Raw genomic sequence first — 7,878 nt, forward strand, 5'->3', positions numbered from 1 at the left:
CAGGAGCCTCTGCACCATCTGTGACCTCAGCCCAGAATGCCTTTCCCTCCTGCAGCTGTCTGGGGAGAACCTCCTCCTCCTTCGAGACTCAGCTTGGGCATCGCCTCTTCCAGGAAGTCTTTTCTTGCCCGGTGGTCCAGCTCCTGTGGTGCCTTTAATGGTCCTCCAGTAGCTCTGACCCAGCTCTCTCTGTTTGGTCAGGAGGCCTCAGAGCAGGACTAACCCCCATGACCAAACACTGTGCCTGGTGCATACTGGGTAGGTGGCCACAAAGTAGATTGCAGTGGCTATTTCTTTTACTTAAAAATATCCCCTTGTTGGGCTGTGTGTCAATCCTTACTGCATATAGTATGGGGTTAGACCCTGTCTGAATGCTGGGTTCACTGGGAGGTGGTCAGTAGGAGAGTGTTGCCTGTGAGGGCGGACAGTGTTTTCCCTAAACGTGGGAGGATACTACAGCTGTTGCTAGTCATCCAGGGAAGAGGCGGATCCTCAGACAGGTGATTAGAACAGTCCCCTTGACAGGCAGGAGTGAAAACTTTCCTGGATCTGCGGGAGTCTGCGTGTCTGGGAAGCATTCTGGACAGCAGGGGTTAAAGATGGCAACTGCTTTGTGGAGAGCAGTACGAGCCATCGCTAACTGAGCATGTACTATGTGCTCATGCCTGTGCTTGGGGTTTAGCTCTCACCACACCATTATGGGTAGGTAATTTTATTCCTGTTGTTCAGATGAGAAACTGAGCTTTAGAGAGGTCAAGTAGCTTTCTGAGAGCATGCAGGTAGGAAGAGTCAGGTTTCAAATTCCAGCCTGGTTCCAAAGCTTGTAACTGCAGCTGAAGTGTAGGCAGAGAGGACCAGAGCGGGGGGGACCGATTACCTGGCTACCTGCAATCAGGTGTGTGAGTGTTTCTCGGGCTATCCCTGAGCCACTGGGCCCCTGTGTGACTGAGCTATAGAGACCTAAGGGGAGGGTCATACAGCAAGGTGGGGGCCAGAGTTACAGGGAAGTTGGCCTGGCCTGAAGTCTGAGTAGGGGTCAGCTAGAGACCCCAAGGGGAAGGTGGAACTTGAGCATATAGGTGGGGTCTCTGCTTCCCCCAGAGCCAGCCTGGCACAGGGTTAGCTGGCACTAGGCATTCGTGTGGGCCACTTCTCCTCCCACTGCTGTTTCAGCATCCAGAGCAGGGCTGGGAAGGGAAGAAGGCTCGGACCACTTGGACTCCGTGTGGAGTTGGCAGGACCCACCACTAAGTGTTCTAATCACAGAACTTGGATAAGCTTCCAGGCTAGGTTTCCTTTACCAGGCCCTTGGGTGCCACCATACCTCCCAGCCCCAATGCACTGGTGACGCTGGTGAGATGCAAACACTTGTCCCCAAGCCACTGAATAAAGGCAAGTGGTCCAGCCTTCGCTCCTAGACCCATGGCAAACCACACAATTATAAACCAAATGGAAATAAACTTCTAAATTATCTACTTTAGCTCCTCTGTCCCATGTGGAGCTCCAAGCTGGTTCTCGAGGAGGGAGGAGGAAAAAGAGAGCCCAGGGCTGGCCCAGAAGCAGGGGCTGGGACTGAGCCTGGGTTCCCACCCAACTCCCTAGGACCCCACAAGGACCCCAGTAACGCAGAAGCAGCTCTCCCTCCCTCCCTCCCTCCCTCCCTCTGTTTCTGTCTCTGTATCTCTCTCTCCTGGGTAGCCCAAGGGAGTGGCTCTGGACCCCAGTGGGTAATGCAGTATTGACAACTTGCTTTCTCTCTTCTTGGTAACCAGCTCAGTGCACAGCAGATCAATTTGCAATCATAGCTGCTTTCCAGCCCCAGCACCACCATCAGTGCTAACTCAAGGGCTGGTATTGGGAAGGCCGCTGTCTGCTTTCCTGCCTGTCCTGCCCGGAGATGAAGGTGGGACGAGGTAGAGTTGGGAGCAGTTGGGTGCCTGGGACTTTTTGGTCAAACAACGTAAGGTCTGTTGGGCCACACCTCCTGTGCAGGGCCCTCCCCCGGGGACAGGGTGATGGTCCAGAGGCGGAAGGAGCCTTGGCTCTGCCCTAGAGGAGCAAGAGGGTTGGGAATGCCAGGAGGCAGACAAAAGGCTCTTATAGAGAGCACCTGAAAGGTACGGTTGAATCCCAGGATCTCTGTGTGGCAGGACGCCAGCGGCCACCCAGCCTGGCGCTTCTCGACCCCTGCAGCACACAGAAGATGCTCCTTGCACACCCACCTCCTCACACGTCACCCCTCTCTCCAGCCCTGGAAAGTACATCATATGGCAAGTGGTAGTGATGCTAAGGAGGTACAGAGACCTTCAGCCACCTTCTGAGGTCACCTGGGTGCAGTGGAGCTGGAGTCGGAACCCTGCCGTCTGGCTCCAGTGTCCACACTGGACTTCCAGTAATAGACATCCAATAAGTATTTGTTCAATGAAAACCTGGGTACTTTGAAATATACAGATGCCTGGGCCCCACCCCAGATCTTCTGAATCAGAATCTTAAGAAGGGTCCCTGGCACTTGAATTGTTTACAAAGCTTCTGGGTGGTTCTAATGAGGTGCACAGGCGAAGGAATCGAGAGCAGAAGTGATTGCCAAGGCCACTGAGCTGAGTGGTGGGATCACAGCCTAGGCCTCCTGATGCTGAGTGGCGGGTGATTAACGTGAGTGATGGGGGTTGGGTGGGCTTGGGCTTCCTGGAGGAAGTGCACCTGAGCAGGGATTGCAGGTAGGGAAGAGAGGAGGCCTGGTGGAAGGAAGAGGCAGGGGAGTTCCAGGCAGGGGGAACCCCCGAGCAAATGCTTGACATGGAACCGAGCACACTTCATATTTTTCTGGAGAGGAACTGAACCTGTGGAGAGAGAGATGCCCAGTACCACCCTTGGTTTGTGCTCTAGAGAGGAACAGAGAGGTCAAGGGAAGCTGCCACCCTATGGCAAGTCCAAGAAGGCTTCCTGGAAGAGGAAGAAGATGGATTTCAGGGGCTCGTTGAATGGAGGACAAGATGCTGAGCAGTGGGCAGAGGTGAGGTGGCATCCAGCCCAGGGGGAGGCCGTGTGGGAGTAGATTTGATACCAGAGCATCAGGAGTCAACAGACCTGCTGGAGTCCCAGTTCTGTGTTTCCAGCCATTTAACCATGCCATACCTCAGTTTTCCCGTTTGTAAAATGGGGATAATAATACCTGTTCTCTTTCAGGGTGAGTAAAAAGAAAAGGAGACAGTGTCAGTGAACTGGCTTTTAAACTGGGAACTGCCACACAGGCATAAGCAGCTTGGGTCTGGAGTTTCACAGACCAGGGTTTGAATCCCTGCTCTGCCACTTCTGTGCAGCCCGGACACAAGCTGCTTGAGTGTCGTCACCTGTAAAATGAGGATAACGAACCTCTGCATCACAAGATAAATAGGCATTGTCAGTGGGAGAACGTGTCCCTAGCATATAGCGGCTCAAAGGAGCGTCACTGCTCCTTTGCAAAGGGAGCGGTGTGGCCTGGTGGAAAAGTGACATCCAGACCTGGCCCCTCCTCTGCTCAGCAGCCTGACCTCGCTTTACCTCTGTGAGCCTCAGCTTCTGCAGGTAAGAAAGAGGAGGCGAACCTCTCTGGGTGGCCGTGAGAATGGAGAACCCTGAGCAGAGGACTAGCACGCGAACCTCTCTGGGTGGCCGTGAGAATGGAGAACCCTGAGCAGAGGACTAGCACGTGGGAGGTGGTCAGTAAGTGATGGGACTGCCATCAGCCAGAGTGACCAGGTAAAGGCAGCTGCGATCAACAGGCCAGAGAGCAAAGAGGAGAGAGTTCGGAGGAACAGGAGGCAGGAAGAGGGGCAAGGTACCCAGGATTAGAAGTAGCAACAAACCCGGCACCGCTGAGGACACAGAAGGCTGCCAGAGCTGACCTTGACCCTGCCCCTACTCACGTCCTGGGGAGCAGCTCTGGGCACGTTCTGGTCTGGACGCAGGCTCTGGACCCAGCCCCGAGGCCAGTCTCTAGCCTGCCCCACCTGGCATTGATGGATGCCCAGGCAGGGACCACGAGGGCTGCAGCCATGATCAATACTCTAATCAACACCACATGGAACCTGCCAGCGTTTTTTCCCCACCCCAAACTTGGGAGGGGGAGTTGGGAATTGCTGAGAGGAGAGAGAGATTAACTCCAACGCTGAGAAGTCGACTGGATGAATAATTGAATCAGTGGGAGAGGAGGAGGAACAGGCAGGGGAGACAACACAGCCAGGGATGTGGAGGAGCCTGTCTAGCTGCAGTGGTGGGGTCTGGAGGCAGGGGCCTCCTGGGCTTCACAGGCCAGCACGAGGGATCTGGGACAAGGGTGCAGGCTCAGATGAGGGATGACAGTGCCAGCTGCTTTGCATTCCCTCTGCCAACACTGAGTCCCTGCTGCGTGCCTCACCCTTTGATAGGACAGCACGCTATCCTCCCCCACCCCTCCTCCTTCCAAGTCTTGCTCCAGACCCTGGATCTGCGGCTCCCACAAGGGCTCCAGAACCCCCTTTCCTTCCATGCAGCCCTGGAGTGTGAGGTTAGGACACAGCCAGGGGCGTCTGTCGGACCCCAGTTCTTCCTCTACTCCAAGGGCCAGAGCCTCCTTCCTGGGAGTCTTTTGCAGTCCTTGCCTTGAGGGAGGGGCCAGGTCGTGCTGGTTCATCTGCAGCAGTGGCTTTTGTCCACCTGTTGACCCAACTACTAGGTGCCAAACTTCACTCTCCTGAGTGGCAGCGCAGTGCTGAGTGCCCAAGGATGGGTCAAGACCTTTGCTGCCGCTTGAGCCCCTGGTGCCCTGCCCCACTGCCTCTTTGGAGCCAACCTCTCTTGCCAATTATGGGCCTGTGCACCCACTGCCCTCCAGATGGAACCCTGGGCATCTCCACCTGTCCCTGGGGCAGAGAGCCTTGCAGGCTGGGCAGCTGAGCCCCACAGAAGTCGCACCCGGGAGGAGACCTGGTCGTAGGTATAGCTCTGCCAAGGTTGACCTTGGTGAGTCCCTTCATCTCACTGAGCCCCACTTCTCTCAGCTTTATAAGGAGGATAATCATCTCTGCCCTCCTGGCCCCCCGGGGTTTCTGAGGAGAGAAAATGTGATAATGCTTCTTGATGGCTTGGGAAGGCTCAGCCGCGAAGTGATGGACCTGGTAGATGTGGCTCAAGCTCAGGCTGCTGACCCTGGACCACGTGATGTCCATCCACTGACCCCACGTGGAAATGATACAGGAATGAAACCATCAGATACATGTGGGGAGACTTGTGAGAAGTGGGGGATTGTGGGCTCTCTTTGGACTGGACCCACACCTCATCCTTTGATCTCTCTCACGGGTTCTTGGGCATCAACCCCAGGTGTCCATGGAGGTCTATGCTTGAGCTCAGGGTCAGGGCTCAGGGAGAAGAAAGTGTGACCTCAAAGCCTGGCTGAACCCTCCCCGGTCATATGACTTTAGCATGGCCCTCACTCAGCAGTAAAGATTGTCCCTGGCCACCCTCCTTTATTCCCCTCCCTAGACCACCTAGAATGTCACAGCTGGGAGCGACCTTAGAGACTTCAGGTAAGATGGCCTGAATTGACTTCAGGGTCACTGCTGTTTACATTAAGGCTGGTGGTTTGCAAACTGGGTCCCTGGGGGCCCAAGGCCTTCAGGGATGTCCTGGAGATGCCATGATGGGGATGGCAATGGGGGAGTTGAGTGATCAAATCTTTGCCCCCTCCTCCCAATCTCCTTTTGAGTCAGGGCTGCTCCCTCCTCTCTCCTTTTTTTAAAAATAAATTTATTTATTTTATTTACTTATTTTTGGCTGTGTTGGGTTTTGTTGTTGCTCGTGGGCTTTCTCTAGTTGCAGCGAGTGGGGGCTACTCTTCGTTGCGGAGCACGGGCTTCTCATTGCAGTGGCTTCTCTTGTTGAGGAGCACGGGCTCTAGGTGCATGGGCTTCAGTAGTTGTGGCATGTGGGCTCAGCAGTTGTGGCTCATGGGCTCCAGAGCGCAGGCTCAGTAGTTGTGGCGCACGGGTTTAGTTGCTCTGTGGCATGCGGGATCTTCCTGAACCAGGGCTCGAACCTGTGTCCCCTGCATTGGCAGGTGGATTCTTAACCACTGTGCCACCAGGGAAGCCCTGCTCCCTTCTCTTTGATCTGTATTTTATTTCTGGGTAAAATGTATGAAAACAGGATTCTGCCGCAAAAAAAAAAACCAGTGTGAAAACTGCAGCCCTGCACTGTCATCCCTCATCTGAGCCTGCACCCTTGTCCCAAATCCCCTGTGCTGGCCTGTGAAGCCCAGGAGGCCCCTGCCTCGGACCCCACCCCTGCAGCTGGAGAGGATCCTTCACATTCCCCCGATCTGAACCCGACTCTGCCCTACTCAACCCCTCCCCTGCAGACTGTCCTCATCTGTCCCTGGATAGTTCTGGGCTCTTCTTCCAGACCACATTCTCCTATACTCTCCTGTACACCTATCTCTAAAATCAAAGCCAACCTTCCAACTGGCCAAGCCTAATGACTAGTCTCTGTTAAAGAGATAATGGGAGAGCCTTCCCAGGAATCCATGTGTATTTCAACAGGGACCTTCTGGAGATTTGCCTTAATTTGCTTTAAAGGACTTGGTGGGTGGCAGCAGGGGAGACTTTGGAGGCTTATTGTCTCCCCCATGGAGTGCACACTTAGCCTGTGCTCACTGTCATGGGCAGGGTGGGAGCAGAGCAGTTACAATCGCCCTACACGCGATTCACACCTCCGAGGTCCTTCCACACCCCACACTCCATCTCACGTCATCTCCACAACCGACCGGTCAGATATCAACTATCATCATCCCCATTTTACAGATGGGGAAACGGAGGCTCAGATCAGGTCTGTGACCCTTCCCCAGGGCCCCACGTGCTGAAACTGCCGACTCTTATCCTCACCCGCCTCCCAAGCCACACCTACGCTGCTGCAGGGCTGCCTGAGTCTGGCCTTTCCAATGTCGATGTCAGATTCACCCCCAGGGCTCCCTGCACTGAGGGCCTGCTGGCCCTGAGGCTGCCGTTCCTCCCTGCAGCCCGTACCCTCCCTGCCCCCTCTCCGTCTCTCCTCTATGTCCTCTCCTTCCGGGGCTGAGCCTCCACATCCCTCCATCTGTTCTGTTCATCTTCACTTTGGCCGGAGGGCCTGATAGTGAAGGCTCTGTGTGTGTGTACGCACACATGCTTACGTGAGAATGATTGCACAGACAGGAGTGTGTGCATATGTGTGCGTGTGTGAACACGTTTGCATTTCTGGGAGTGTGTGAACAGGCAGCATGTAGTTGGGTGGAATGATGACCAGACCCCGGGGGGTGGGGATGGTGAGCTGGGACCCCTCGGTGGGCTCTGCAGGTCACTGGCCAGGCGTTCTCAAACTAGCACAGCATCTGGCGGGAACAGGTGCTCAATAGATGCCCACTGAAGGGATGCACGTGTCCCCAGTACAGACTCAGGGGAGCAGTGTCCTGGGAAGGGCCGGGGTGGGGCTTTTCCCCTCCTAGGGCGAAGTGTCCCGTTGGCCGGCTGTGTGGCAGGGGCTTGTCTGTGGACAGCGTGTCGGGGGAGGGTCCTCAGGCTCCCCTGGCCAATGTCCAGTGTGTAAAGCCTGTCCTGGACAGAGAAGCCCCTCCCCCTCCCCCCCCCCCCCCCCGCACCCCCGGTGGGAGCCACAGTGGAGACAGTCCAGGCCTTGGGCTCACACAGGCCGGGGATGGGTGCTGCACTGATCTGGACTTGTCAGTGCTGGGGGACCTTGGGCGAGTTGCCTAACCTCTCTGAGCCTCCCCATCCTCTTCAGCGAAAGGGGACTCATCCTCTCTGCTGGAAGTCCTCTAGGGATTAAGAAGATGCAATGAGACCACATGGGCCTACACATGTGGGGACT

The sequence above is a fragment of the Balaenoptera acutorostrata genome, chromosome 9 (assembly GCF_949987535.1).
Source record: "Balaenoptera acutorostrata chromosome 9, mBalAcu1.1, whole genome shotgun sequence".
In the NCBI taxonomy this organism is placed as follows: Eukaryota; Metazoa; Chordata; class Mammalia; order Artiodactyla; family Balaenopteridae; genus Balaenoptera; species Balaenoptera acutorostrata.